The 21,545-nt window shown below is 48.5% G+C and overlaps 1 protein-coding gene across 2 annotated transcripts in view; it reads left to right on the plus strand.

Annotated features, from left to right (window-relative positions):
* Positions 1–21,545, plus strand: part of BSN (bassoon presynaptic cytomatrix protein) — a 75,394-nt gene that overhangs the window by 31,662 nt on the left and 22,187 nt on the right. The gene's annotated exons all lie outside the window — the stretch shown is intronic.

Genomic DNA, 21,545 nt, shown 5'->3' on the forward strand with positions numbered 1-21,545 from the left:
CTGCAAGGAAGATGATACAGGGGAAGAAAGTGTCAGGGCCTCAGCAAGAGGAGCTTGGGTGCAGGACAGTGGAATGGGCTGAGCATGGGGTGGATGTGGGAATGGCTGGTGTTGTTTGGATGTGAATCGGGTGTGCATTCTGCAGCCTGCTGAGATGGAGTGCAAGGAGAGGAGAATGGAGGCTGAGATGGTCTGAAAATCCACCCAATCTTACCTGTTATAGTTGAGAATGTCTCTGAACTGTTGTGATGCCCACACAGATCACTTTCCCAAGCACCAAAAAAGCACCTTAGCCAATTCTGGTGCCTAGAGAGGAGAGTGATGCAATTGGTTCAGCTGGAGCATCCTCCTGCTCCTTCCATCTTGGAAGCTAGGGAGGGACATTTTCCAAGCATTTCACCCCCTCCTGTATGAGTGATTTGAGACCCTGACCAGAGGAGGTCCAGGACTTGCTCCTGGAATTGCTACATCTCAGACAGTTAAGACACAGAATTGATAACATCAGCACATGGAGAAGTTAATGGGAACATGAAATGACCAGAAGTAGGATTGCTAATCTTGGCTCCATTCCACAGCAGATAATTACATTTTATGTTCCTAGCTCCTCCCTGCCGTTTCAATTACACCCAGTAATTTTCTGTTCTTCCTGAAGCTCCTGCTGCTGCTGCTGTTGCCACTCGTGGTCACGTTGTTGGTGGAGGAGATGCTCTCCCAGAGTGTCTGTGGAGGTGCACACCCCCCACATGGCCATCTCAGTGTATGCAATGCTGTTTTCAATGACAGTGGAAACACTGAAAACAGCTCCTGCTGTTGCTCCCACCACTGCCTCCACCCTGCCCCGGGGGCTTGAGTGAGGAAAGCTGTCCAAGTGTTTGTTCTTTGGGTAGGGCTGAACCCCATGTTGGCATGCCCCTGGGCACCAATGTGTTCCCAGGCTTCAGAAAGCTTATGGAATGGTGAAAAGGCTTTAATGCTCGCTGGCACCCGGCTGCTGATTAATTAATTAGAGAATTCATTTGGGGTTGGTTTGTAGCCAGTAGTGATCTCTGCATGTACCAGGGAAAGGTGAGCTCCCCTCAGCTCTAGTCCCCAGGGTCACTAGCTGACACCTGGGATTAAATTTCAGATTTTGAAGGCTGGACTCTGCCCGGGTTCCCAGCTCTTGAGCAAATGCCTTCAGACACCCTTGGCAAGCCCACCCTGGCATGTTCACTCCTCTTAGTGTTTCTTGTTGCAGCTCATCCCTGCAATATCTTCACAAAGAATGAAGGCCCACAGCAAGGTCTTACCCAGGCATTGTGCTGTCATGGCTTTTGTTTCCCTTTACACTGAACCTTTGTCCATGGTTGGATTGGTTTATGAGATTTATTTTTATAAGAGTTGAAGAAGAAATGCAACGCTTGTATGGTGCATGTTTTTTAACAAAAACTTTGTGAGGAAAGGAAAGTGTCACAAGGTCTGTTAATGTGGTTGGGCTTTAGGTTTGCTTGATCTTCTGGGAAAATTGCTCTGTGGTCTGATCTCTTTTTGCCTGCAGCTCACATGGGCTTGTCCCAAGCCCTGAGGTTCATGCAAATACCAGAACTCACTCTTTGAAGTAGTGAGGCTTGATCCATTAATTGCTTGATGAATTAGGACCTTGGCTATAAGCTGCCCTTGGAAGTTGTGTGAAAACTAATGAGGGATTTGATCCCGAGTCTGGTAAGTGCAGAGGAGCACGAACTGTGGGTGAGATTGACAGCACGCTTTGTATGCACCCCTGAAGCCTGGGCAAGGCTTCACCCTGGCCCCAAAAAGCATCAGTCACAGGGAGGGAGAGGGCATGGCCCACAGTGGCCTAGTTTTTGGAGGAAGGATAGAGTTTTGCAGGAAAATAATGCCAAAACCCGGTGTTTCCTGCAAATAAAATTGTATTGTCACTTCCAGAAAGTGAGGAAGGCTGTTGCCCCTATTTGCAACCCCCTAAAACTTCTTATTTCTCTGGAAAGATGTGTTATTATACCCATGGTATTTTCATTCCCATCCCACTCCTGATCTAAAGATGGAGTCGGAGGCTCTGTGTCCCTGCTGTCCCCTCCCACCCTCTGCAGCTGCCTGGGGAGGTATCCAAGGAGCTGCCTCCTCCCCAGCACTCTGTTCAGCCAAGTGCACTCAAACCTACCAAAAGAGGAGAAAATACTAAAAGTGTTGGTTTTCTGTGAACTCACTGGCTGAACTGCATAGGTGCTGAGCCACCCAAAGAGAAGGGTAATTTGTGCTTCTCTTAATGTCCTTCCACTGCTATAGACTGGTGCTTATGCAGGTGAAGGATGCTCCAAGAGTGTCATGAGAAGCTGGGTCATGCCTCTGAGCCCAGAGTTTCCACAAGATTTGCCAGCAAGACAGGCTTTCCTCTTGCTTTGGGTCTTGGTGGGCATGATCAGAAGGTGCTGGTGAGGATTGGAAGCCTAGGGCATGTGAAGAGTTTAGGGATAAGGGTGGCATTTTGGCAGTCCATCCCAGGAGAAGTGTGTGAGCTGTGGTGGCCTGTGGCTCTGGAAGCTGTGGGTGACCAGCAGAGGAATCCCAAAAGCACACCTGACTTCCATTTCCTCTGCATGCTTGCTAATACACATTACCCAGCTTTCAAAAAGTTGTTTATGTGAAGTACCAGGAGTATAGGTGCCTGGAGTTTCCTCCCACCTCCTCACACCTCCTCCAGAAGCTGCATCCTGGGAGCAGTACTATGAGATGTTCTCAAGCCAGAGCTGACACTTTGGGACTCTCCCAAATTCCCTACAGCCTCAGCCCGATGCCATGAAGGAAGGGAAGAGGTTTCTGTAGCAGGAAGAACAAGTGCTGGGTCATTTTGCTGGGGATGTAGGAAATCTCTCCTGTTTGTGGCAGTCTGCTGAGGGAACAAGTGATCTGGCAAGAGCTGGCTTGTAGTGTGATTGCCCTTGTGCTTGCATGGTGTTCTCCCAGTAACCCCAGTTGACCCCAATTGACTCCAGGGGTTTTGTATTAAGGAACAAATGAACTATGCATGTTGTGTTACTAAATAAACATGGCAGGTTGCCCCTTTGCCTAATTAACCAGCCTGAAACAGGAGCAGTGACAAGTTTGATTGCAGAACACTGCTGATTCCCAGGTGCCAGGCTGTAACCTCCAGTGGGCACCTGACCCTCAGGAGGGTCCTCTTCCTGATTTGTGGGACTCACCATACCCCATCCAGATTCTAAAACTGCTTTTTTCACTTGATTTCCTCATGCATTGTAAAAAACATCCGTTTTTTTTACAGCACTTGTTATAGGTGATGCTGCTGCGTTGCCCTGTGTGATCTCACCAGTTAATGCTGCTGGGTTCCATATTACATGCATTATATGCATATATAATATAGCACATGCCTTTCATATGTTGGTGAGACACAGGAACAGGTTTCCCAGAGAAGCTGTGGGCTTCCCATCCCTGGTAGTGCTCAAGGCCGTGTTGGATGGGGCTTTGAGTAACCTGGTCTAGTGGATGGTGTCCCTATACATGGTAGAGGGGTGGAATGAGATGAGCTGAGGTTCCTTCAAATCCGGGATTCTTTGATTATCCTGGATGTGGTATCAGAGGATGCAGGAACAGCATTGGCTTGGGCCATTCATGGGACATGCTCCCCTTCTGCTGCTCCCCTCGTACTGGAGCCAGGTACAAACAGCCTGTTCCCATGGATTTCTTGCAAAGAGCTTGTGAATCACTGTATCAAATTCTGTCTGGAAAGCCCCTGACCTCTCTTTTCATCACGATCCAAGAGCTCCCGCTGGATAAAATTGGTCGCTGAGCAGAACAGCTCCCCAGGGTGGGATGCTGCACTGCTCAGGTTTGAAATGCTGATGCTGGGGATGGGGCTGACCTGCCCTACTTGCAGAAGCAGCCGCGGCAGCTCCTGCGCTCGGCTGCAGGGAGGAATGCCTGGGAAAAGGGACTTCAGCGAGATGAAAAAAGCTCCGTGAGATCAGCCTCTGTGCAGAACAGGGTGTTGCTGCCGGCAGCCGGAGGATGGTTTAGAGAAGGAGAGCTGAGGAAAGGTTTTGTGCCAAAATTATTTTGGTGTTGGCACATAGGTTTCAGAGAAGAGCTGAAAAGAGAGCAGGGAGGAGCATCAGGCTCCTGCCTCACCTGCCTGTGTTCAACTCCCTGCCCCCTTCCCAAGGGTCCCTGCTCTCGCTGGGAATGTAATTAGCTCCCAGGCAAAGAGGATTAGTGGGGTTAAGAGAGCCTTCAGCTCAGCGCTGTCCTGGGGTGGAAATCCCAGCCCCTGTCTGGCGTCTGGGGCCATTCCCCCCTCCTTTCTAAGGCAGAAAAGCAGGATATATGTGCCTTAAGAAGAATCTGCCTCCTGCCCTCTGGAGCACAGGTGTCTGTGCTGGGGATCCATCTCAGAGAACCCTGTGTCCTTCATGGATGATCAGAAATGCTTCCCAAAGAGCCACCTGCCTTCCTAGGGTGACACAGAGGGCGGGTCACAAGCAGGGACAGGGGCTTAAAGTTTTCAGGCATCATATTTCCATAGGAATCCAGTCCCTGTTACTGTCCTGTTGATCCTCCCAGGCTCAAAGGGCAGCCTGGGACATGCTCTGCAGCTCCGGATGGAGCAGGGAGCAGCTGTTGTCAGTCACCCTTTTGAGACTGTTTGCCCTAAGTCGAGTGTCCTGCAATGACAGCTTGGCAGTGTCCCTGGAGCTCAGATGGGTGCTAGAATGGCCCAGTCCTCTTTCCAGGGACAAGAGGAAGAGCAAAGTGCCACTCTTGAAAGGTGGGCAGGGGTTTGGACCCCTGAGTTTTCTGCAGGAGAAAGAGGTAGCCAGAGATGCAGGCCACAGGGTGCAGCAATTGCTGGATTTTTCCTAGTTTTTATCTACAGAAATCTTGATTTTAAACAATACCCAAGCCCTGAGGGTATGAATATTTGGGTCAGTCACATAAACTTAAGTCAAATTGAGAGCTCTGCATAGTAGGACAGCAGGAAAGAAGAAGGCAGTTTCGCTGGCCTGAGCCCTCAAATCCTGTTAAGGGCTGGTAATTAACAGCTCTCTGTGACTCAGGAGTTTTGTGTGCTGCTGAACCTGCTGTAATTAAGCTGGTTCCTGCTGCTGGGTTGGGCAGCACTGGGCTCCCCAGCAGCTCCTCCTGCAGACAGGGGGCTGGAGTGGGGCTGGGATCTTTGTAACCTTGCAGATGAGTCTGAACTAAGAGTGGGGTCCCACCTGATGGGGGATGAGCAGCATCTGTGGGTGGCCCACTCATGCAATCCATGTTTCTGTGCTGGACCTCACTGCTGGATTTTCTACAGACCTCAATTAGATGTTAGCACTGTGTCTGCTGCTGGTTCTTGTCTTCTGCTGGTTCTGTTTTTGGAGCTTCTGGGACTGCTCCACACACTGAGGTTTGCCTCACTGTGGCTCCTCTCAGCTTCTACCCTCTAAAATTATCTGAAGAACTGCTGTTCCTTTCTTTAATCAGTAAAATAGCCCAGACCTCCAGGTTCCTTTCTTGTTTTAGCCGCAATTATATTATTAAGGGACAAATGTCAGCTGTATGTGGACCCTGCTGATTCATACTTCTGAGGCAACCACTGCCCACACTGCAGACTCTTTTCAATGGTTCATAAAACCAAACAATATTTTTAGAGGGGTGACAGTGGCAGAGCAAAGTAGGGGATTTCTGCCTTCTAAATGAAGATATATTTGAAGTGAACCATGCTTCCCCGATGCCAGGCTGGTTTTCCAGAGCACATTTGCTGTGCCCTAGGACTTGGAGCTGCTGCCTGTTGTATTGCTGTGCTCCTGGGCTAGCAAGCTGCTAGGGCCAACAGTGCCAAGGTGTCTCCAGAGCTGTCTTGCTGGGAAGTGAGTGGATCTGTCAGGATCAAAGCCTGAGTGTTCACTGTGGCTCAGGCAGTTAAAAGATTTGGGCTTACAACAGGGAGCCCTTTGGCTTTGGGGAGGTCAGTATTGCTTCTGGACCAGCCCATGGTGCTGGAGGTGAGGTGGCAGCAGGACAGGCATGATACTTGAGTCTCCACTGCAGATGTCCTTCTCAATAGTCTGTAAGAGCTCTTGGAGTCACCACCTTGCTGCAGGTTTTGCTTTAATTGGTTCATCCATGTGATATTGATCATGGTGTTTCCTAGAAAATGACAAGGAAAAATTTGGGGAAATGCTTTTTGCCTATATAACATGAATAGGTCTCCATGGCAGCTCTTCTCCCCAGCTAGGCTTTGACAGCTTTTCCCAGCAAATGCTTATTTTGGTAGGTATTGCAGATCTGCTTCTCAGGGGTGATGGTATTCTGTCTGTGAAACTTCCACAGACTCATCCTTCAGAAAGTTGCTGAAGCCATCTTCGAGCAGACAGAGAGGGACAGTGACCTTGCAGCAGGTACATGGGCACCGGCTTACAGGGCCATCACTGCAAGGGCATTGGATATTCTCACTAGTTGGGTACCATGAATATTAAAATTCACCAACATGGGAAGGGCCTGAGTAACTTTCCATCACCTGACTGAGGTTTCACAGTTTGGAACAGCTCTGGGAAAGGCTGAGAGAAGATCAATAACTGCCCTAATGCACCTTGTTAGGGACTTTGTTAACCTTGAGAAGCTTTGAAAAGAGTTACTGTTGTGCACATGAAAGGTTGAAGGCAGCAAAAATAGGCAGAGTGGAGGCACAGAGAGGAAGCAGGAGAAGCTAAAGCTGCTATAGCGTTTTATAGACTTCAGAAAGAGTTTCATATATATATGTACTGGAGAGCAAAAAAAAATCCAGTTCATTCCCAGAATTCAGGTCACTTGGTTCTGGCACAGGTTTTTCTGCCTTTGCTGTTCAACCCAGCCATTCTGGTGGGGCAGCCCTGGAGCTTTGTGCCTCTCTGCTGCTTTGGACAGTATCACTGATGTCCACTGCAGCACCAGCCCAGAGATACCCTCTTAGCTCCCCAGATGAGTCCCCCTCAAGGGAGCTGGTGCAAACCTCAGTAGACACCTCAGTCAAGCACACTTCTGGAATGGGGGAAAAGTGAGGGAATTCCTGTGCCATCCTCCTAATCCTGTGCCAGGTGCAGCAAAAAGCAGGAGATGAGGGAGGAAGGCAGGGGAAGAGGAAGGCAATGGTACAGAGGAGGCATGGAGCTCTCAGGGGAATGGGGACAGCCTGGACACTCATTCCTGCTCCTGCTGTGTCTTGCATTGACCAATGAATGTCTGAAGAAGTTCAGAATCGGTTCCAAGTACAACATCCCAGCATTAGCAGGTTATTGCCACCCATCTCTACCCTGGGAGACAAAGTGCTTGGATCAGAGGAGTCTGGATCATACTTGGATCATGTTTGTGATGGTCAACTTTCTGAGATGGCTTCTTGGGATCTGGTAGGACATGGCAGCACTGACCCCTGAGTCCAAGCTGCTTGGTGGGACTGTGGGCTCCTGTGTCCTAGACCTCTCCCTTGCCCACAGCAGGAGCTGCTGGTGGAGGTGATGGTAGACACTGCTCCTACAAAGGCAAAAGGTGTTGGGGGTTGGGATTGGAAAGAACCTTTGGAGCAGCATGCTCTGAGGAGCACTGTGAGGGCTGGTGGTCCCTGAGCAGGTACCAGCAGCAGATAAGGATGGTGGGACCACCTAAATCGGAGTCTTGGTCTAAAGCTGTGATGGGCAAACAGAGAAGCAGCCCTTTTAGTGGGAGATGGTGAGACAATTTGGCTGTTCAGCTCCTATTTCCACCCCTGGGAGCAGCCACAGCTTATCCTGATGGGCTCACAGACCGTTATACAACCTGTGTCTTTCTTCTTTCTATTTTTTTTAATAACATGCCACATTAGTGCTTTATTTGGGAACATGTTGGGACACTTAATCGAGCATTTAATTGGCTTTGTAACAGTGGATTTCTGAGTGGGCTGAGGAGGAGGCAGCTTTAGGACTGGGCTGCAGTGGAGATGCTCAATTTTCCAGCTGCGATGGGAGCATCTCAGACTGAGTTTGTTGGTGTCGATCCACTTAACAAAGCACCATCGTTTTTCCTGTTGAGCCCAGTGGAATTTTGCATTTGTATCCTGCAGACTTTAGGATCTGTGAAGATCCATGGAACAAAATGAGAGTGAAGAGAGGGGCTGCTGATGATGAAGCATGTGGCCATGCTGGGAAAGAATCCAGTGGGAATGCTAATGACGGGATGTGATTGTTGGGGATGGGTTTTGCTAGCTCAACAATCTTATGTTGATTCTTTTCTTGCCACATGCAAACTGTGCTGGTAAAGTCCGTGAGCAGGACAAGCCCACTTGGGCAGCTTGGACAGTGGAAGGACATTGGTGCTATGCTGCTGAAAGAAGTCCCAGCCTTTATCACAGTGTGTGCTGTTGAAGGCTCTGTCCTTCTGTGTAAGGATCAGCAGGACCTGAAAGACGGTTTGTGTTATCTACAACTCAACCAATGCAGGGATTCACCCTGGTTTAATAGTGTTCCACATAGCATGTAGTTCAGGATTCAGCCCTTGCTGTGTGCTGGGATGCCCTGTTTTCCTGACTACACGTGTGCTGGGGTGAGGTAAGCACTAAGATCACATCTCCCAAGGAGTACACTGGGTGTTGGAGAAAACACTGCTGGGCAAGGGAAGCAATCACATTTATTTCTGTGGAAAGAAATGGCTTTATAGGTGTGGTTAAAAATTACTGCTCAGGAGATGGCCAGATGGGTGTTCCTATTCTTCCTCCATTAAATCATAGGATCACAGAATGGTTTGGGTGGGAAGGAACCTTAAAGCCCATCTGGTTTCAGTGCTGCTACCATGGCAGGGGTGCTCACATTGCTGGAGATTTACTGCAGGGACACAAGCTTGTGCCATCAGGTGGCACTGCCAGGAGATGTAGGATGGGGAGCTCACCATCATCCGTCTCCTCAAGTTTCCCTGCTTTGCAGCATAAACTCTGTTCTCCTGTGAAACAAAGCCTTCCTCTGTGGTGGAGAGGGAGGCCTTGTATAATTAATGTTGCCAGGGGAGTCGGGGTTCTGCAGTGCTGCAGTGCCCGGGACTCACCCAGGCTCCAGTGCAGCATTCCCTGCATGCAGTATCTTCTGCTGGGCAGCAGCAAGGAGCAAGCACAGCCAACCAGGGCACTTCAGCCTCTTATTTCAAAGCACAAAACCTCACAGCACGGGAAAAGGCACAAAGCTGAATGGACTAGAGAGCTACACTAAGGAGCTGCTCCTTCTTCCTCCTCCTCCTGGCCTGGTTCCTGAGCTCATGAGCTGGGGAAGGTGGATAGCACCAGCCTGAAGCAAAAATAAACACCAAAGTGAAATAGAAAATGAAAGCAAGCTCATTCTTTGAAGCATACCGACTCTCTGAGCCTGGGAAGGTCTCTGAATGGATATTTTGAGCAATGTTTCATTCTTACATTACCCAGGCTGGTTTTCAGTCTCAGTGGTGGAGCTATTAGTGTGGCCTGTGGCCACCTCACAGCCACCTTTCCAATGATTTTTCTGTCACAGGGGTCATGGACTGAGTGCAAGCACATGATTGAATGCCTTTTTGGTTGACATTTGCTACGTAGGTTGAGAGGAAAATGTTTCACAGAGACAGTTTGTCTTCTGGATGTGTGAGACCCTCGCAGAAGGTGGGTCCCCACGTGGCACCCCAGGACAGGTGCTGGGTGGCAAAGCCCCAGATGCTAGAAGTGGGTTTATTTATATTAATTTTCTGTTCTCCCAGAGGAAATTCTTGCATGGCTTCTGGGGACCTGCATCCTGGCATGAGGAGGAGTTGGGTACCAAACCTTTACCGGCACTTTGATCCCCTCCAGGGAGTTCATGTGCCTCTTACCTGCTTAAAAGCCTTGTCACAGCACCTTGAGAACCCTGGCTTCTTCCATCTGCATTTTCTCCACAGAGCAGAAGAAGGAATGACATGTCCCTCCATTTTCTACTCCCTGTTCATTTCCCAGCCCTCAGTCAGCCCGTTCAGCACAGTTCATCATACCTGCTCCTGTCATTTAATCTGAAGCAGCTTCGTTTTCCTATGTGTCCCTATTTTTTTGTGCCTAAGAGCAGCTGCAGACAGAAGCTGCAGCTTCCTTGGTGGTGAGGCAGGATTCCTTCAAAACCCTGATGCTCTGAGTCTCTTTTTTCACATAAGGCTGTAAAGTAGCTCCTTTCCAAGGACTGGGAGCGTAGGAGGGACTAGCCAGGAGGTGCCATTATTAACATAAGAGATTGTAATTGTAAGCCAGGGCATTAACAGAGATGCTTATGCTTGATCCAGCAATGATTACACTCCTTTCCTTCTTCGATTTTTATCCCTTTCCTGCTCCTGTGAGCAAGTGGAAAGGCTTTTCCAGAGCTTGGGCTTCGCTTTTCCTTCCCTTGTGTGTTCACCCTGCAATATTTAGAAAGCATAGGCATTATTTAGAAGCCACCAGGGGATAAAATGCTCCATCAAATGTGTGATCATTCCCTGAGAAGAAGGGGAATTTTTAGGAAATGTCCTTTGAGACACTCACAAAGCTAAGAGGAGTGCCAGAGGCTGGGTCAGCGAGGGCTCCAGTGTCTCCAGGGGCTTGCCTGCTCGCTAAGGACAGTGATTGCTCCCGTGCAAACTGAATTTCTCTCTGGTGTGAGGATGGTGAAGCCCTGACACAGGCTGCCCAGAGAAGCTTTGGATGCCCCATTCCTGGAGGTGTTCAAGACAGTCTGGATGGGGCATGGACTAACCTGGTCTAGTGGAAGGTGTTCCTACCCATGGCAGGGGTTTGGAACTAGATTATCTTGGTTGTGCCTTCCAACCCAAACTGTTCTAGGATTCTATCATCTCCCAAAGGGAATGCCAGCATCTGCTTGGGACTGATCACCTCCAGCATTGGGGGTGATGATAGGGGGTTCCATCTGCAAGTGGCTGCTCCGCCACCCAATCAGTTTTAATTTTAAATCCCCCCAAATTTTAACGGCAATCCTGGCCAAGCATAAGAAAACGGTTAAGAAATAGGACACAAAGTTCAAAGAGGGAGCATAGCCACACCCTCCGGAAACTGAGCAGAAGCTCATGTGCCTGCCCTCTGGCAAAAGGACATCCAAAATTATTTTTTACTTTGTACTTTGCTGAGAATTTCTAAATATGTTGCTTGAAATGGCACCTAGAGAAGTGAGATCTTCTAGGCAGTACACAAAATGAGGTGTTATAAGTAAGCAGCCCATTAGCAGGAATGCTGGCACCTTCTCTTTGAAAAAAACATCCTCCTTTTGGGTTGTTAAATAGTTCGTGTGCAAACTGAATGATGGTTGGTTTATAGTTCTGCTGCAGTCTCAGCCAAACAGGTGCGCTGAGAGCAGCAAGGAGCTGGAATTCCCAGCAAGGGCAATGCCAGGAATCCAGGAATTAAATGTGGCCCCAGCCTGAGAATAGCAGCTTGAGAAGCTCAGCCAGGGGAGCCTCCTGCATCTACAGAAGGGAATATCAAACTATTTCTTTAAAATTGCTTTAATTCTTTGTGTGGCAGAATAGAATTTGCTGGGCTGGGTGCAGAGGTATAGCCCAGTGCTGGACTTGCTGCCCAACTGAAATGCATTTTTCCCTTCTGAGGCTGTTCCTAGAGCTGATTTTAAAGCTCCTTAGGAGCTCCTGGAAACTATTCCTCAGCAAAGCAAATTGTTTCAGCTAATTAAGAATCTGATGAGAAAGCCGCAGGTAATACTTAGCAACTTAAACAACTTTCTGGGGTGTTCAGAAGAGAAACAATTTGAAAGGTGCAACTGCTGTAGTTACATTTTGTGTGTTGAAGAACAGAGTGGAGGCACAGGGATCTGGGGGCTATGGTTACTGCTGTGCTTTATCCTGCTGGTCACAGTGGATGTGGAACCAGGTGAAGGGGACAGGAGGAGGCTGGGATGTCACAGCTCTTGTCCCATGTGGATGGTGTCTCTGAACATCCCATCAGCTGCGCTGTGGGGTTCAGCCTCTGGGGCACAGGGAGGCTGTGCAGGCAGGTGGCACAGGTAGGTGGGAGTAAACCATCTTCCCCAGCATACCCTGCAGTCCAAGCTTAGTGCTGGACTGGTCCCTGTGTGTTGCTGTCCCGTGTGTTTCAGGCAGGGAAGATCCCTGAGAGATGTTCAGGCTTACTCATGGTGACACTGGGGAACAGCCCCTGCTTCCCCCAGCCCCGTGGGCAGGAGCTGGTAGAGCCCCAGCACCCTTTTGCCAGGGCTGGAAGCCTCTGCAAGGGCTCTGCCTTCATTGCTGAGGATTATTTCAATTCTGTTTCTGCCTCACTGAGACCATGCTGAGCCAGCGCCAGCTGTCCCTGTCTGTGCCAAGCAGTATTTGGGAGCCAGGGCAGGCTTTTCCCTGTCTCTTTTCTCTATGGCTATAGGTCCCCCACCAGCAAACCCCTGAGCTGCCTCAAAGCTCTTTCTGGCTACAACCATCAAAATGCACCAGGCCCCCTCAGCAGAGCATGGGGCTTTATTTCCAAAGTGTTCTCTTCACTGTTGCTTTGCCTCCTCATCTTCCCACTGCCATCTGCTCTGCCTGCTAAAATAAGGCAGCGTGCTGCGGGTGAGCTCAGGGAGCCTCTGCTCTGCCCAGGCTGCTCGGCACAGGGACCCTCTGCTGGGCATGCCATGGCCTCTGGGAATGAGAGGGGAGGGCTTGTCTACCCCCCTCCCCACCCTAGTTTCAGGTTTATCTCTCCAAGCTGATGGAAAGAGTGGTACCCACCTAGGGTGATGCCTTGCAAGGGATTTGGCTTCTCATCCTGGAGATGCTCATCTCCCACCTGGGGCAGATGGTGACTTGCTGAGACTGGATGCCCAAATTTTAGATAGTTTAAGTGAAATGAACCCTACATTAGGAGACCTTAAGTCTCTGGAGAACAGCCCAAGTCCTTCGTACTGCTCTCGTCCCTTGATGCCCTCTTCTGTGCTTTCCTTGTGAAGGAGTTACTGTAGGGAAATAGATATAGGACCACCTCCACCACCCTTTTCCCTGGAATAACAAAAAGCCTCAAAGGCAGATTTTCTGGGGGCCTGTTTGCACTACAAATGCGAACACGCAGGACAGGGTGGGAATAGCTCTGTGTCCTAACATGGCAGAGCACAGTCCTTCATCTGCTGGTGTGTTTCTCACAGCACAAAACCAAGAAAAAAGGTGAGATTGGGAGATGGGGAGAAGATGTTTTGCACAGTTAGCCCTCAGACCTCATTGCCATGGAATACTGGAAGAGAGAGTACAACAGAACACTGGAACACAAAGAGGGGAATTAGAGACACCTTTGGGAGCAACAAGAGGGATTTCTTAATTTTAGAGATCTGTTTAGGGATTTTCAGATGGGCTCACTGAATGCTTTGTATTGTACCGTGCCACAGCTAGCAGCCTTTGACATTATTTGTGCCATGACTGGGAGATACGTAGCAGTCTCTGAGCTCTGACAGGAATGGCTGTTTTAGGGCTTTTTTTTTTTTTTTTTAAGGATATTTTAATTGTTTGGAGATCAAAGAGCAGCTAGTTCCAAGCCTGTTGAAGCAGTAAGCATTGATTTCAGAGGGGTTTGGTTGACTCAGAGATAAAATATTCTCAAAGAAAAAGAAAAGCAACCCTAGTTTGGCAAAGGAATGAGGTATTTGGTTTGAGAATAACCCCACAAAGTGTGGATGTGGGTATGAGGATAGGACCTGTGGTGTGGGTTTGCCCATGGCTCTGCAGATGTGGGCTCTCTTGGAGCCAGGGATGTGCATGGCTGAGGGAGGGAGCTGCAGCAGCAGGTCCCACTGGCTGGTGGGAACAAACACCCGCACTCAGGGCTGCGAAGGAGCTGTGAAATTCCCCTCTTTACATAATTCCACGGTTTACTCAGAACTGTTAAGTATGACCAACAGTCATCTGTTTGCTGGGAGCAAATAGGACATGAGGAGAAGAGGAGCAAACTAGAGCTAGGCAGAAGTATTTTTAACAAATCTGGTTTTTTCTTCAGGCTGCAAGTCAGGGGAGTGTTGCCAGCCTTTAGAGGAGCAGGCTTCTGCAGTGGTCCCCGACTACTCTTAAAGTGGAGCTTCTTAAATTATTTAAAGGGTTTATGTGAGGTGGTTCTTATGGCTTCAGGAGCCACAAAGTCCCACGGGCATCTGTCTGTCTGCAGAAAGGGCAGCTGGGGAAAGAAATGCCTTTACAGATCATATAAAATTGAGTAAACATGTGATTCATATGATTTTCTAATTTTTTTTAAGCAACCATTTAATGTGAACTTCACCATTTCATTTCCTTTTGGCTTCTCAGCTTCATCCTTGCTGCATTTACTCTTGAGATGGCAAACTGCAGCTCTTCCACCCCAGCAGCTGTAGCCAGTTCCTACCTGCTGGCTCCAGAGGGACTGGGCACTGCTGGTGGGAGCATCCATCCAGGTCAGGGTTACCATCACATCACCACATGCCAGCTGGGGGGCTATCAGCTATTCCTAACATAAGTTTAAGTTAAAATAAGGTAGTTTTCAAAAGAATCTTAAGTTTAAAATAAGTTCTGAAGATGATGAAAAAATTGAATTGGCCCCACCAAGACACGTTATCCCTCTGTAGGCGGCTCAGGATTCCTGACTGCATCAAAGTGCCCAAAAAGTGGGCTGTGAGGAGTCAGGAAACACTCAGGATGAGGACAGATGGTCAGGATGGGGGATGTGTTCCTGGGGAGGATGGTTGGGAACTGTACCCCAAGTAGGTGGGAGATGCTGGCCCTGCCACTCCAGCTCTATCATGGGCAACAGGTGAGGGGATGGGAGAGGGTGTGCAAGCCATGAGTGTGGCAAGATGCTGCTGTGTATAATTTGGGAAATAAAATGGCTCATCCATCTCCATTGTAACAAGTCATGTTTCTATAATGTTTCCCAGCCTTTTAGTGTAATAGTTTATTGACCTGCACAGCAGCATGAAAGATTATGGGAGTTAATTTTTCAAGCTTATCACTTGATTTATTCCATAAAGGTGGTTCACTTAATTAAAATATTGCTGCTGCTGGAATTCAGACTCACAGCATTGAGGCTGGAGCAGGGTGCTGCGTGGGCTTTTTTGATGCAGCAGTCATTTTATGTGGTCAAGCAGCACTGCCCACAGAAACCAAAGCATCCAGTCCTCTGGGCACACCTGCATTTCAGGGCAAAAATCACGGATGCAGCTATCTCCTCCAGTGGTGCATCTGCTTCCCATGGAAGGACCATAGGAAGAGGGATTTGGTGGCTCTTAGCAGTACAGCCTTGAGTACCCTCAGCCACCTTCACATGGGGGTTTTAGTCTCTGCCATAAGGTTGTTTCTTAGGATAATATCAAAAATATAACTATTTTTAAAGCTTGGAAAGCTTTATGTGCAGGTACTGCAGAACATTGATTTGTGATGTCCTCAGCTTCCAAGCCATACCACTGATGGCTCCAGCCTGCTTTAGAAATGATCCCTTGTGATCATGAAAGAGGTTCAAACCCAGTTTGCTGCTGCTGGAGTGCTTTGGGGTGAGGGGACAGGGGACTCAGCAGCTCCTAGGGGGAGGAAGCTGAAGCTTCCCAAGATGCTGATTTTCTTCTGGTTTGAAAATGAGTTTCTGATAGACACTTGGGGCTCTCTGCAATTTAAAACAGAGCAATCAGACAGCTTGAATCTGCTTTTATCAGATGCAGCAAATTGCTAGTTGTATGGCTGGATATTTTAGTCAACACTAGTGCCTATGAAAAAAAAGATTTTAGTTAAATAAGACTCCTCTGATAAACTTAGCTTTTCTTGGATTTTCTTCCATTCTGTTGGAAAAACACATAGAGTAGTGTATTTGTTTTATGCAGAGTTGGCCAGGTTTCCCTTAGCAGGCATTATTTTTGCTGCAGACTTGAAATCTTCCACATGTGAGTTCAAATGGCTCCTGAGGAGTCACAGTTTCTGTGTCAAACGTGTGTGCAATAACCACAAGGAACTCCTTGCACCTGCACCACACCTGCTTGAACAGGAGTGGGGTCCATGGTGACTGGATATGGGCTCTGCTGGACCTGCTTCACATCTCCTGGGCATTATTGTGGGATTATTATCATGCAGCTGGTGTTCAGAGATGCTCCTGCTGCTGCTAGCCTTGGCTGAGAAATACATCCTGATAATGGGCACTGTTAAAGATAAGGCTGGTTGGCAGGCTGATAAATCTTGTTAAGGAGTACCCGATCGCAGAGTAAATTACAATGCATGGCCAGATCGAATCAGACAAAAATGAACAATATATTACTTCTTTATCAGTTGGGGAGAGTAGACTCCTGACTCAGTGCTCGCGGGTTTGGGTGCTGCAGGGGGAGCTGTGCTAGGTGGCACTGGAGCTTGCTGAGGAGATGCAGCTTCTCAGTGGGTGTGCTGGAGCAGGAGCCCAGCAGAGTCCTCGGGGAGGGTGTACTGGGAACAACTGGTCTGTGTGTGGGTGAGAAGGGACAGGGAGCTTGGACATGGAGGGGAACAAGAACTGCGTTCCTCTCTTCTACATGGTTGGATGATGGTCATCCAGTCTGTTCTGCAATGACTGTAAATGATCCAGACAGCTCTATAAACATCATGTTGGAGCAAAATAGGGAGATTAGAATTTGCCATCCTTGGGACGTAGCTAATCTGTGAAAACCAGACCAAACCCTCTGCTGCTTTAACACCATTGCCTGGATTTTATTGTGAACAGAAAATTTTCTTAATACTTCATCCATTTGGATCCAGTCTTTCGGAACTGAGCTGGTGGTTAATTTAGCTCTTTCTCCAAGATGAAACAGAGAGAAACAGTAAGGCTCAGTGAAAAGGAAAATGAAAAGTGCTTTCAGCATCAGATTTCCTCTCTTGTTCCTCTTATTTTCCTTTTTCTTAAATACTCAGCACATGCTCACGTGTCACCTCCCATCATTGCACTTCCAGCTGTCCAACCTGGACATGACTTTTCTCCCTCTCCTCTGAAAAGATGCTCCCTCTTGAGTCCATCCCAGGCCAGGGGCAGTTTTATCTCCACCTGCTCATTGCAGTAGGAAACATCAGGTAATGGTCAAGGCAGCAGATGATGTGTGGTGATAGCCAAGGGCCAAGAAAAAACAGGAGCACATCCAGATTGGAAATAACAACAGAGATAAATGCGTGTCAAAGGTGCTACCCAGTGGTGGCAACTGTGGGAAATCAAGAGTGAAATGTGAAATTTGGACCAAAGTCTGAGGGGTGACTGAGTGCAAATGGGAGTGGCTGATGGTAGCAGAGAGAATGGCCCCTTGGAGGAGGTTGGGAGAGGCCTCCATGGCTCCTCACCATCTCCAGGGAAACCCACCCGTATTTATCTGCACCACCACTGCCCTGCTGGGAGGTGGCACCTCTGCTTCCCATTCCCAAAGGCAGGTGGTTTATTGCTGGATGTCTCTGTTAGTGCAGGAGCATGGCAGTGACACTGCTGCTCAGCAGGCCATTCCCAAAACAATGGATGTTCACCCACAGCCCTGGGAATTGGTCCCATGGCTTTTAGTTTAGACAGGGCAAAAGCATCAAAGTGCTCTCTCCTCAATATCCTACTGATTTTTTTTTTTTTTTTTTAATCTAATGAACTGGAAGGAAATATGTTGAGTGGGGAGAGATGTCTATATATATTCTGCAAAAGCACCACTTTCCAAATTTTGGACAGCTGTGTACCCTTTTTTAGCAGCCCCTTCACACAGCCCACACAGCACCCAGGCTCTCGCCTTTGGCTCGTTTGGAAATACACTTCCTTGATTGCAAAATAGCTTAAATCCTTTGACTTAGAAACATTCTTGCCATTCAAAAAGGATTTTTTTTTCTTTTTTTTTTTTTTTTTTTTAAGCTCCAAAAATACAGAAGGTGCTTCCTGCCGCAGCAGCTGCCCTAATTTTGGAGGGGATGGAAGATGGGCAGGGATGAGCTGGGGGGAGCCTGGCTGTGGCTATGGCCACGCAGGGATGCAGGTGCTGAGATGCTTCCAGGGTAAGAGCTGCTGGGAGCTGCTGGCTGTGGGGGCTTCAGCTGCATGCCAGAGCCAGGGCTTTATTCAGAATAGTCAGATGTCCCAAACAGGTTATCCAACTGGCTCCTTGGCATTTGGGTCAGTCAAGGTGAGCTGCTTTCCCAGTTTTATGGAATAAAATTTTTGGGGTCCAACAGTGAAATAAGAATATTAAAAAGTAATCTGAGCTTGACTAACACCATAGTTCCTGGTAACATGGAAAAGTTGGTGGCATTTTCCTCAGCTTCTGTCAAGCCAGATTTGGGAAGGAGCCTTGCTGGGAGCCCTGGGACAGCCCGGAGACAGCAGAGCAGGATACCTGTGCACAGGTCAGCACCCTAAAAAATCCATCCATTTACTGCAGCGGTGTAGGGGAAGAGTCTGGAGCACAAGTCCTTTGAGGAGCAGCTGAGGGAGCTGGGGAGGCTCAGCTTGGAGCAAAGGAGGCCCAGGCAGAAATTTCAACTATCTGCAACTACCTGAAAGGACATTGTAGCCAGGAGGGAGTTGATGTCTTTTTCCAAGTAACAAATGCTAGGATAATGGAAACAGTCTCAAGTTGTGCCAGGGGAGGTTTAGATTAGCTGTTAGGAAAAAATGTCTTTGCAGGAAGTTTGTCAAGCAGACTTCCCAATGAAGTGGTAGAATCACCACCCTTGGAGGGATTTAAAAGACATACAGATGTGGCACTCTGGACATGGATTAGTGGTTGTCTTAGGTTGTAATGCAAGATGTAACCAGAAGTGTGTATTCTATGACCATCTGTTGAAGCCAAACAGAGCAGTGTCCTTTATCTCTTCTATGACCCATCCCTCATAACTCTGGGGGGATATCCTCTGTTAGTGGGCCAGCTGTTAAAACCAGGTGGGGCAGTTTTCTTTATCTCTTCCACCACCCATCCTTTATCCAAGAAGATGTCTTCTATTAATAGGCCATTAAGTCTCACTGCATGGCTGATAAAATTGCATCATCTCATTGGGAGATGCCCCACTCAGGGGGAGGAGCAAAGCCTTTCCTACGTAGATGAAATCCAAGATTTAGAACACCAAGGCAGCCTTTTTCTACTGGATTCCCAGAGAAAGACCAAGGCCATCTTCATCACCACTAGACCTTCATAAAAAAACTACACCCTTCTCCAAAATCATTACTTCAACAGAACCACATCTGTCACTCCAAAAAGACTGTAGTCACCATTCAATCAGACTGCTACCAACACCCTGACCAACAGGATGTCAGGTTGTATTTTGACTTCGTCAGTGTTTTGGTTTTTTGTATTACTGTATTTTTATTTTAATTTTCCTTATAAAGAACTGTTATTGCTATTCCCATATCTTTCATATCTAAGAGCTCCTTAATTTCAAAATTATAATAACGTGGAAGGCAAGAGTTTACGTTTTCCATTTCAAGAAAGGCTCCTGCCTTCTTTAACAAACACCTGTCTTTCAAACCAAGACAGTGGTAACCTTGGCAGTGCTGGGGTAATAGTTCCACTCAATCTTAGAGCTCTTTTCCAACTTAAACAATTCCATAATTCTATGATTCCACCTCCACTTCTGCCACAGGAGATACTGCCCAGGATGCCCTGAAACAAGGCCACAGCCAGTGGGGTTTGCAGCTAGGCAAGGAGGTGCAGGCTGCTCATGGCGGTGACAGCCCCATCTGCAGCTCTCCTAGGGCCTCGTGACGCTTTCCCCTCGGCATGGCAGCATTCCCTGGTCCAGCCATCAGTGCTGCAGTGCAATAAGCTGGACTTGGCAAGAGCACAGCTATTCCTCGAAGGCCAGCGCAGGGCAGCGTTGCTATTACTCATCAGTCAAAGGCTTTCAGATGCAATAATCCTCCGTTGGTTATGCGGAGTGCCGAGCCGCAGGGTGGGAGGCTGTGAGCCCCATGGGAGCTGCTCTGCTGACCCTCGGGCTCTGCCATGGAGGGCTAGTGCATCCCTGCTGCAGTGAGGAGCAGGGAGCATAATCCCTGGGGTGAGACGTGCAGGGGAAGGGAGAGACAAGGAACAGGACTGCGATGGCCACTTTGGCACCTGGCTCTTGTCTGGCTGCCCATCTCTACTTGCCTTCCCCTTTCCATGACACCAGTAGAGGGGATGGATTGTGGAGCTGATGCCTTGCTCGTGCTCCAGGTCCCCTGTGGGTAGATTTGGGGAGGGAAGGGAGCACTGATGCAACACAATATCTTCCCTGCAGCTGTCATGGGGCTGGGAGATGCCTCTGCCCGTGTCCTTCCCTTACCTTCCAACACGCTGACAACAGTGCTCAGCCTTCGTGTGCAGCTTCTTCCATCCTCTATTTCTGTGTCTATTTTCCACCAGAGAGGTCCCAGCACAGAGAAGGGATGAAGTGGAGCAGATGGGAGGCAGAAAACAAGCCCTGTGAGGCAGAGCTCGTCCCGGCAAGCTCATTACCCTGTGCTGCTTTGAATCACATTATTGCGGTGTGAAGGCCATCAATACATCACACACATTTAAAATAGAGCTGGGGAGGGACCATCAGCTCCATCAGCCTGAGACAGGCCACAGGAACAGATAAGAATAGTCTGTTGCTGGAAAACACATCACTGGGTGGCTTAGTCAAACGCTATATATAGCAAGGGATTGAAATAACTGTGGTGGCTTTCAGGGGAGCTGCTCTGCAAGCCCGGGGTTGTGCTAAAACTTGCCCAGTTGATGGTAATGAAATCAATTAGTGTGCAGCAGTTTGACAGCTGAGGAGACTCAGCTGCCCGAGGTGTGTGCAGTCCCCTCTCCGCCTTTCCCTGCAGGTGCACTTGGGAGCCTGGGGTGTTACCCTGGGAGTGGTTTTCCTCCCTGGGGGAGGGATCCAGGCAGGGGGAAGGATGTGTGGGGAGCTGCACTTGCTCCCCCAGCCTGGCAGGCATCAGTGTGTGACTGCTGGACTCCAGAGACACATGACCTGCTCTGCTGACCACTGTTGGGGACTTCCACTTAGTCTTCCTTTTTTTTGATTACAGATTATATGTGTGTGTGTGTGTATCTACACACATGGTAAGCTTCAGAAGCAGCATTGCAGTTAGCAAGCACACATGCAGACAATTCTGCATCTACTTGAGTGGAATTTTCAGGTGGTTTTGATGCCTCAGGTTTTAGCTTTTACATTTTTCAGATTGTCTGCTGCTTGGTATGTAACTCTGAAATTTCATGTTAGCTGTTAGTAAGTGCTCTTCACAGGGTAGTTGGACAAGGCAGTTCCTTCCCAGCTAGAGAATCAAGGACAGCTGTTACCCAAAAAGCATAAACAACAGCAAAGGGAGAGGGGCAGGCAGGTGAGTTGAGACTGCATAGCCTGGGGCTGTGGTTGGACAATTAACCCCAGTGTGTAGATGAATCAAAACTTATGAAAGTGTAAAACTCATGACCAGAATCCATCTTGGATTTGACTTGGGTGTAGCCCCAGCCAGGCTCTTGCACTGCCCAAGGTGTATCCTTTTGATAAACACCTCCTTTATTCCTTTTGCTTTATTTAGTCTCTGTTCCTGGTCAGCCTTTCCAGGCATCAGTTTTAGAGCACAATTAGGGTAA

The sequence above is a fragment of the Catharus ustulatus genome, chromosome 13 (assembly GCF_009819885.2).
Source record: "Catharus ustulatus isolate bCatUst1 chromosome 13, bCatUst1.pri.v2, whole genome shotgun sequence".
Classification (NCBI taxonomy): domain Eukaryota; kingdom Metazoa; phylum Chordata; class Aves; order Passeriformes; family Turdidae; genus Catharus; species Catharus ustulatus.